Source organism: Nansenia antarctica, assembly GCF_963989245.1.
Source record: "Nansenia antarctica genome assembly, chromosome: 11".
Classification (NCBI taxonomy): domain Eukaryota; kingdom Metazoa; phylum Chordata; class Actinopteri; order Argentiniformes; family Microstomatidae; genus Nansenia; species Nansenia antarctica.
Window position 1 is genome coordinate 481174 of NC_137681.1, and position 10000 is coordinate 491173.

The 10000-nt window shown below is 48.4% G+C and overlaps 1 pseudogene across 1 annotated transcript in view; it reads left to right on the top strand.

Annotated features, from left to right (window-relative positions):
- LOC308167382 (cGMP-dependent protein kinase 1-like) overlaps window positions 1-10000 on the top strand; it is a 162772-nt pseudogene that overhangs the window by 37182 nt on the left and 115590 nt on the right. Inside the window, exon 3 of the transcript in view lies at window positions 6034-6147. The product of the transcript in view is annotated as a cGMP-dependent protein kinase 1-like (transcript). The remainder of the gene's footprint in view (window positions 1-6033; window positions 6148-10000) is intronic.

The window sequence follows — 10000 nt, forward strand, 5'->3', positions numbered from 1 at the left end:
TTGTTTACTCATTCTCTGAAAAGGGGACAGTGTTATTATTAGAATGCTATACTGTATTTAAGCCTAATGGAACGAGAAGCCGTGGTATATGGTGAATATCGGCACAGCTAGCGGGGTGGTTAGGCACGGCGCGAAGCGGAGTGCCGTTATCTATACCTATACACCCCCTAGCTGTGCCGATATCCACCATATACCACGGCTTCCAGTTCCATAACGCTTGAATACAACGGTTACCACATTTATCTATCGATATTTCACAAAAGAAAGACAAGACAAACTTTTAGTTAATGTATGTTAATGGGACTGTTTTATTGTTTAAGTGTATTCATCCGCTGAACAGTTGTTTGTCGTGTTGCTAAGCAACGGTAAGAATGTATCTTAGATAACGGTAATATAAACAAACGCAGAGTAATATGAAAAGATGTGTCAACATTCCATTTAGCCGTGCGTACGTCATGGATATCGGCACGGCTGTAGCGCAAACTGACCAATAGAGACAATGGACCAAACTGACCAATAGAGGCAATGGACCAAACTGACCAATAGAGACAATGGACCAAACTGACCAATAGAGGCAATGGACCAAACTGACCAATAGAGACAATGGACCAAACTGACCAATAGAGGCAATGGACCAAACTGACCAATAGAGACAATGGACCAAACTGACCAATAGAGACACTGGACCAAACTGACCAATAGAGACAATGGACCAAACTGACCAATAGAGACACTGGACCAAACTGACCAATAGAGACAATGGACCAAACTGACCAATAGAGACAATGGACCAAACTGACCAATAGAGACAATGGACCAGATATAGGCTATCCGTTGTATGAAGTCCTGTAACGCCCTTGTTATTAGCTTGTTATTAGCTTGTTATTAGCTTGTTATTAGCTTATTATCTTGTTATTAGCTTGTTATTAGCTTGTTATCAGCTCTGTCTACCTTTCTGCCCTGTCTCCCCAACTCTGTTGGCTCCTGTCTGACCAGTAGCGGCCTGTTCTGACCAGTAGAGGTCTATTCTGACCAGTAGAGGTCTATTCTGACCAGTAGAGGTCTATTCTGACCAGTAGCGGCCTATTCTGACCAGTAGAGGTCTATTCTGACCAGTAGAGGTCTATTCTGACCAGTAGCGGTCTATTCTGACCAGTAGCTGTCTATTCTGACCAGTAGAGGTCTATTCTGACCAGTAGAGGTCTATTCTGACCAGTAGAGGTCTATTCTGACCAGTAGAGGTCTATTCTGACCAGTAGCGGTCTATTCTGACCAGTAGCTGTCTATTCTGACCAGTAGAGGTCTATTCTGACCAGTAGAGGTCTATTCTGACCAGTAGAGGTCTATTCTGACCAGTAGAGGTCTATTCTGACCAGTAGCGGTCTATTCTGACCAGTAGCTGTCTATTCTGACCAGTAGAGGTCTATTCTGACCAGTAGAGGTCTATTCTGACCAGTAGAGGTCTATTCTGACCAGTAGAGGTCTGTCTGACCAGTAGAGGTCTATTCTGACCAGTAGAGGTCTATTCTGACCAGTAGAGGTCTATTCTGACCAGTAGCGGTCTATTCTGACCAGTAGCTGTCTATTCTGACCAGTAGAGGTCTATTCTGACCAGTAGAGGTCTGTTCTGACCAGTAGAGGTCTATTCTGACCAGTAGAGGTCTATTCTGACCAGTAGAGGTCTATTCTGACCAGTAGAGGTCTGTCTGACCAGTAGAGGTCTATTCTGACCAGTAGAGGTCTGTCTGACCAGTAGAGGTCTATTCTGACCAGTAGAGGTCTATTCTGACCAGTAGTGGTCTATTCTGACCAGTAGAGGTCTATTCTGACCAGTAGAGGTCTATTCTGACCAGTAGAGGTCTATTCTGACCAGTAGAGGTCTATTCTGACCAGTAGAGGTCTATTCTGACCAGTAGAGGTCTGTTCTGACCAGTAGAGGTCTATTCTGACCAGTAGAGGTCTATTCTGACCAGTAGAGGTCTGTTCTGACCAGTAGAGGTCTATTCTGACCAGTAGAGGTCTATTCTGACCAGTAGAGGTCTATTCTGACCAGTAGAGGTCTATTCTGACCAGTAGAGGTCTGTTCTGACCAGTAGAGGTCTATTCTGACCAGTAGAGGTCTATTCTGACCAGTAGAGGTCTATTCTGACCAGTAGAGGTCTGTTCTGACCAGTAGAGGTCTATTCTGACCAGTAGAGGTCTATTCTGACCAGTAGAGGTCTGTTCTGACCAGTAGAGGTCTATTCTGACCAGTAGAGGTCTATTCTGACCAGTAGCGGTCTATTCTTTAGTGACTAGATCATCTGTACTCTCATTACTCACCAAGTACTTCTGAGTGCTGACACCTGTCCTTCGTATGCGTAGGGGTCTCATTTCTCCAAAATACAAAACAAAACATATTACAGTCCCCAGCTTAAGTAATGGGACAGTGAAGCTCTATATTCCAACGGTTTGGATTTAAAATCAAACAATTATTATGAGGTTAAAGTACAGATGTATTCTTAGCTTTTGTGTACATAATATCGGTTTCACCATTCAGAAATCACAACTCTATAAGAGAGCTGTCAATGTGTAGTATTGATTCCAGCACCTTAAACCCCAAAACAACTGTCTAGATTAACGTTCTTCAGCAGGTAGGAGTGAGTGTGTCAGAGAGCATCCACAGAATGTCACCAGCCGACCTACAGAAGCTTCACTGCACTACAAACCACTACTTATCCTCACAAAGGCAAAGCCAGGCTGCAGTTTGCTAAACAGTACTTCAGAAGCCTGCAGAGGTCTGGAAAAGGGTTCTGTTGGCAGATAAGACCTTTTAATATGATCATGTACCAGAGAGAGAAACGTTTTTAGAGCGTGGAATAATTAAATAGTGGAATCATTTCGTTTTCAGGGGCCAACCCTCTCTGGTGTCGTCTGCTAGATTAGTTCCTCTAGGTGTGATATGAAGAGTCACTGACATCCGTCTGATTTAAAGATCTCCTCTATCTGCCTATCTGTTACAAGAGGAAGATTGCCCCCCCCCCCTAGTGATGAATGTCAGGATATCAGGACATCAAGCCTTTCAGGATATTGGGAAATTAAGTAAGCTCCCCTGAGATAGAGACGCACCATAAGCTCTCTGACAGGAAATGATGACTGATAATAATAAAAAAATATTCAACCGTAATACCTCACTACTAAGCTGCTACCTACTCCCTGCCTCCGCGCCTCGGAGTCAAACGCTCTCCCCCTTTTGTCCTCCCTGTCCTCCCTGTCCTCCCCGTCCTCCATGTCCTCCCCCCCGCGCCTCGTGTTGTGCCGTCACTCCCGCGCGGTGAAGCTGTCATGTCAGTGATGGAAATCTAATAAAAGTGTTAGAGAGAAAGATAGAGGGTGGGGAGCGGAGCGATAACTCCCGCAGTTTTGAAGACTATTACTTTTTCCTGTCACAGGTGTTAAACATTGTCATCTCCCAGACCCGGCGTGACTTCCTCCCTCCTCCCTCCTCCCTCCTCCCTCCCACGCCACGTTCTCCAACCTTCTCTTTACTGAGAGTGATCACAGCACCAGCACCTCAATCACAGCACCTCCCAGAGAACATCACTACTTTAAGAGAGTCGGTTTCTGTACATATTTCATTCAGGCTCTCAAAACCAGTTTAACCCTCTCTCCCCCTCCCCTTCACCAGTTAACCCTCTCCCCCTCCCCTTCACCAGTTAACCCTCTCCCCCTCCCCTTCACCAGTTAACCCTCTCCCCCTCCCCTTCACCAGTTAACCCTCTCCCCCTCCCTTTCACCAGTTAACCCTCCCCCCTCCCCTTCACCAGTTAACCCTCTCCCCCTCCCCTTCACCAGTTAAAGCTCTCCCCCTCCCCTCCCCATGTGTCCCCAGCACTACCTTCATTAGGCCCCTATACTTTCTTTAATTTATTTTTCTGTTTCTGTTTATTATTACTACTCGATCTTTTCAGTTTGTAAAGCGTCTTTGAGTGTCTAGAAAAGCGCTATATAAGTCTAATATATTATTATTATTATTATTATTATTATTATTATTCTGCATCTGATAGCCTATACCTATAGGGACTAGCCGACCATGCTAGCTGGTGATATAGGGACTAGCCGACCATGCTAGCTGGTGATTTGGGTCAGGTTACACACTGCGTTTGCTTAGATCAAACTTTTTTGGGATCAGTTCCATGGAACAGAGTTTGCCGCACCGCAGGTAGCAGCAAAACAGGTCAGCGGTGTTTTACTTCAGTCTCTCAGCTGCTCAGAACCAGAACCTTCAGTCTCTCAGCTGGATCAGAACCTTCAGTCTCTCCGCTGGATCAGAACCAGAACCTTCAGTCCCTCAGCTGATCACAACCAGAACCTTCAGTCTCTCAGCTGGATCACAACCAGAACCTTCAGTCTCTCAGCTGATCACAACCAGAACCTTCAGTCTCTCAGCTGGATCACAACCAGAACCTTCAGTCTCTCAGCTGGATCACAACCAGAACCTTCAGTCTCTCAGCTGATCACAACCAGAACCTTCAGTCTCTCAGCTGTTTTACCTTCAGTCTCTCAGCTGGCTCAGAACCTCCTTCAGTCTCTCAGCTGGCTCAGAACCTCCTTCAGTCTCTCAGCTGGATCAGAACCTCCTTCAGTCTCTCAGCTGGATCAGAACCTCCTTCAGTCTCTCAGCTGGATCAGAACCAGAACGCCCAGGGTGCTCAGGAGGAAAGGCTCCATGTGCCTTACACATGTATGGTGTTCAGGAGGAACGACTCCCTTTACCTTACACAAATATGATGTTCAGTATGGAACCACACTACACAACACTATGGAACCCGCATTGTGAAAGTCAAAACAACAATTAAGCAAACATGCTAGACAAGCTACCATTGTAGGTAAAACAATAGTATTTTTTATTTGGTCTTTATTTATCCAGGTTGGTCTTATTGAGAATCTATTGATGGTGCAGCAGTCAGACGGTAGATTGGGTCTGTTCCCTCCCCCTGTAGAGAAGGAGGTCAGGAGGAGGAGGAGGGAGGAGGGAGGAGGAGGTCAGGAGGAGGTCAGGAGGAGGTCAGGAGGAGGAGGAGGAGGAGGTCAGGAGGAGGTCAGGAGGAGGAGGGGGAGGAGGAGGAGGAGGAGGAGGAGGAGGAGGGAGAGGAGGAGGAGGAGGGAGAGGAGGAGGAGGAGGAGGAGGAGGGAGAGGAGGAGGAGGAGGAGGTCAGGAGAAGGAGGAGGAGGAGGAGGTCAGGAGGAGGAGGAGGAGGAGGAGGAGGTCAGGAGGAGGAGGAGGAGGAAGAGGTCAGGAGGAGGAGGAGGAGGTCAGGAGGAGGTCAGGAGGAGGAGGTCAGGAGGAGGAGGAGGAGGAGGAGGAGGTCAGCAGGAGCCGGACCGGTCTGTTGTAGTCAGAGAAGGACTCCCTGCTGCTGCAGTGTAAACTGCCTCCCCATCAAGAGCACAGAATAGTGTTGTGATGAAGCCTTCCTTCTCCCCCCCCCTCCCTAAACCCAGAGCTCGTCCCTTATAATAATGACTTCAGACTTGTATCCTAAAGCATTCTCCCTGCTTCCCTCTGCTTCCCTCTGCTTCCCTCTGCTTCCCTCTGCTTCCCTCTGCTTCCCTCTGCTTCCCTCTGCTTCCCTGCCCAATGGGGACCGGCGCAGCAAAGTAGCCCAGTCACGTCTCCAGCCTGTCAGCATCGTTTCCACGGGCCTCACGGCCAGGGTCTAAACAGGCCAGGGTTTAAACAGGCCAGGGTTTAAACAGGCCCGGGTTTAAACAGGCCCGGGTTTAAACAGGCCAGGGTTTAACCAGGCCAGGGTTTAAACAGGCCAGGGTTTAAACAGGCCCAGGGTTTAAACAGGCCCAGGGTTACCAGGCCCAGGGTTTAACCAGGCCCAGGGTTTAAACAGGCCCGGGTTTAACCCCAGGAAGACTAGCTAGACTAGCTAGTTGCTAGCTAGTTGCTACGGCACTAGCTAATGGGGATCCTTAATAAAATATCTTAATAAAATATCAAAATATCAACACAGTGTTCTCTGTCGTCTCTCTCCTCTGCAGACGGGAAGGTGGAGGTGACGAAGGAGAGCGTGAAGCTGTGCACCATGGGCCCGGGGAAGGTGTTCGGGGAGCTGGCCATCCTCTACAACTGCACCAGGACGGCTACGGTCAAGAGTAAGTCTGGACAGAGTCACACACCAGACACACACCAGACACACAACAGGGTCACACACCAGACACACAACAGGGTCACACACCAGACACACAACATGGTCACACACCAGACACACAACAGGGTCACACACCAGACACACAACAGGGTCACACACCAGACACACAACAGGGTCACACACCAGACACACAACATGGTCACACACCAGACACACAACAGGGTCACACACCAGACACACAACAGGGTCACACACCAGACACACAACAGGGTCACACACCAGACACACAACAGTGTCACACACCAGACACACAACAGTGTCACACACCAGACACACAACAGTGTCACACACCAGACACACAACAGGGTCACACACCAGACACACAACAGGGTCACACACCAGACACACAACAGGGTCACACACCAGACACACAACAGGGTCACACACCAGACACACAACAGGGTCACACACCAGACACACAACAGGGTCACACACCAGACACACAACAGTGTCACACACCAGACACACACCAGTGTCACACACCAGACACACAACAGGGTCACACACCAGACACACAACAGGGTCACACACCAGACACACAACAGGGTCACACACCAGACACACACCAGTGTCACACACCAGACACACAACAGGGTCACACACCAGACACACAACAGGGTCACACACCAGACACACAACAGGGTCACACACCAGACACACAACAGGGTCACACACCAGACACACAACAGGGTCACACACCAGACACACAACAGGGTCACACACCAGACACACAACAGTGTCACACACCAGACACACACCAGTGTCACACACCAGACACACAACAGGGTCACACACCAGACACACAACAGGGTCACACACCAGACACACAACAGGGTCACACACCAGACACACAACAGGGTCACACACCAGACACACAACAGTGTCACACACCAGACACACACCAGTGTCACACACCAGACACACAACAGGGTCACACACCAGACACACAACAGGGTCACACACCAGACACACAACAGTGTCACACACCAGACACACACCAGTGTCACACACCAGACACACAACAGTGTCACACACCAGTCACACAACAGTGTCACACAACAGAGTCACACACCAGTGTCACACACCAGACACACAACAGGGTCACACACCAGACACACAACAGGGTCACACACCAGACACACAACAGGGTCACACACCAGACACACAACAGGGTCACACACCAGACACACAACAGGGTCACACACCAGACACACAACAGTGTCACACACCAGACACACACCAGTGTCACACACCAGACACACAACAGTGTCACACACCAGTCACACAACAGTGTCACACAACAGAGTCACACAACAGGGTCACACACCAGACACACAACAGGGTCACACACCAGACACACAACAGGGTCACACACCAGACACACAACAGGGTCACACACCAGACACACAACAGGGTCACACACCAGACACACAACAGGGTCACACACCAGACACACAACAGTGTCACACACCAGACACACAACAGTGTCACACACCAGACACACACCAGTGTCACACACCAGACACACAACAGGGTCACACACCAGACACACAACAGTGTCACACACCAGACACACAACAGTGTCACACACCAGACACACACCAGTGTCACACACCAGACACACAACAGGGTCACACACCAGACACACAACAGGGTCACACACCAGACACACAACAGGGTCACACACCAGACACACAACAGGGTCACACACCAGACACACAACAGGGTCACACACCAGACACACAACAGTGTCACACACCAGACACACAACAGGGTCACACACCAGACACACAACAGGGTCACACACCAGACACACACCAGGGTCACACACCAGACACACAACAGGGTCACACACCAGACACACAACAGGGTCACACACCAGACACACAACAGTGTCACACACCAGACACACAACAGGGTCACACACCAGACACACAACAGGGTCACACACCAGACACACAACAGTGTCACACACATCACAACACAGAGACAGACCAGATATACTGTAGCAGTCACCATAATCACCATAGTCAGGTTTGGTTCGACAATTACTATACTTGACTATGGACTGACTTATATAGCACCTTCTTCCAAAGCGCTTTACAACGGCCTCTCATTCACCCATTCACACACACATTCACACACCAATGGTGGCAAGCTACCATGCAAGGCGCCGGACCGCTCATTAGGAGCAATTTGGGGTTCAGTGTCTTGCCTGAGGACACTTTGACATGTGGCCAGCCGGGGCTCGAACCGCCGATCTGCCAACCTTGCGATCATTAGACGGCGGCTCTAGACACAGCTGCTCCTAATCGTCCTTGTACTTTACTGGTCCTAATGTGCAGTGTGTAACTGTTGTTTTCAGAAGGGATTAGAAGACAAAGCTACAAACACAAAAAGTTTGAAATGTTCAACCTCATAACTTTTGCCTGTTTTTGTTCTAATATTGAATTCCCTCTGGAAGATATCAGGAGTAAAAACACTAAAAACAACAACAACAACAATAACAGCAGCAGCAGCAGCAGCAACACAGTAAACCAGCCCTCCTAGCCTTCTAGGAAGGAAAGGGATTATCATTATCTCAGCTTTGTTTGAATACGTTCAGAGAAGCGTCATGGCATCATGATATTCCAGTAATCTGCCTTTCACAAAGACGGTAAACATGTCCCCCAGGAGTTATGCAACTGAGAAGTTTCTGGAACAGCTGTTGATTCATTATCAGTCTGCTTCATACAGCTTTGCATTTATTTATATATTTATTTATCCACAGACGTGAGGTAGGCTGAGAAGGTACCAGAGCTTGTTGTGCTTATTTCATTCATTTCCCAGGATGCAACAGTGTTATTTCAAGACTGCTAATTGGCCAAAAGGTGCAGTGTGAGGTGTGCTTCTATTTCCACGCGACAACGACACTTTAATGATTAACAACGTATCACCTTAGCTGCAACCTCGCAAGATGAGTCAGCATCACCTCGAAACTCCTAAACAGTCTACGCCAAAAAGCATCATTCACCCAAGTCTCGTACACAAACAGAAATGTGTGACATACGGACAATGGAGCACTGCCTTGTCTGCCCTCCACTAGCCAACCCCTGCAGCTCAGAAGACCTTGCAGTGTCCTCGCAAAGGACTGTGTAAAGAAATGGGAAACTGTCATATAACCACCTCGCTTCAGAGAAACGAACAGAAGAAGAGACCGATCCATAGTCCTTTGTAGAATTAGAATAGAACTCATAGAATTCATTGCATTGTGTTGGACGACCAAATAAACACAAGGATCTGTTCTTCCTTCCTGCAAGGTTCATGTTTATGCTTCTGTAAAAGAAACCTGCACATGACCGCACACAGAATATCACCTCAGATATATCACCACAGAATATCACCTCAGGTCCACGTCTACCCAGAATATCACCTCAGGTCCACGTCTGCCCAGAACATCACCTCAGGTCCACGTCTACCCAGAATATCACCTCAGGTCCACGTCTACCCAGAATATCACCTCAGGTCCACGTCTGCCCAGAATATCACCTCAGGTCCACGTCTACCCAGAATATCACCTCAGGTCCACGTCTGCCCAGAACATCACCTCAGGTCCACGTCTACCCAGAATATCACCTCAGGTCCACGTCTACCCAGAATATCACCTCAGGTCCACGTCTGCCCAGAGGTGCTTCTGTTCTTACCTGTTCTCCATCATCAATAATAGAAAGGGGACAGCGTGCCTACTGCCTTTGAACTAATTTATTTGTACAAATTGCACCTCCAGGCAAAGCTATGTCTTCTTTGTGAAGTCAATT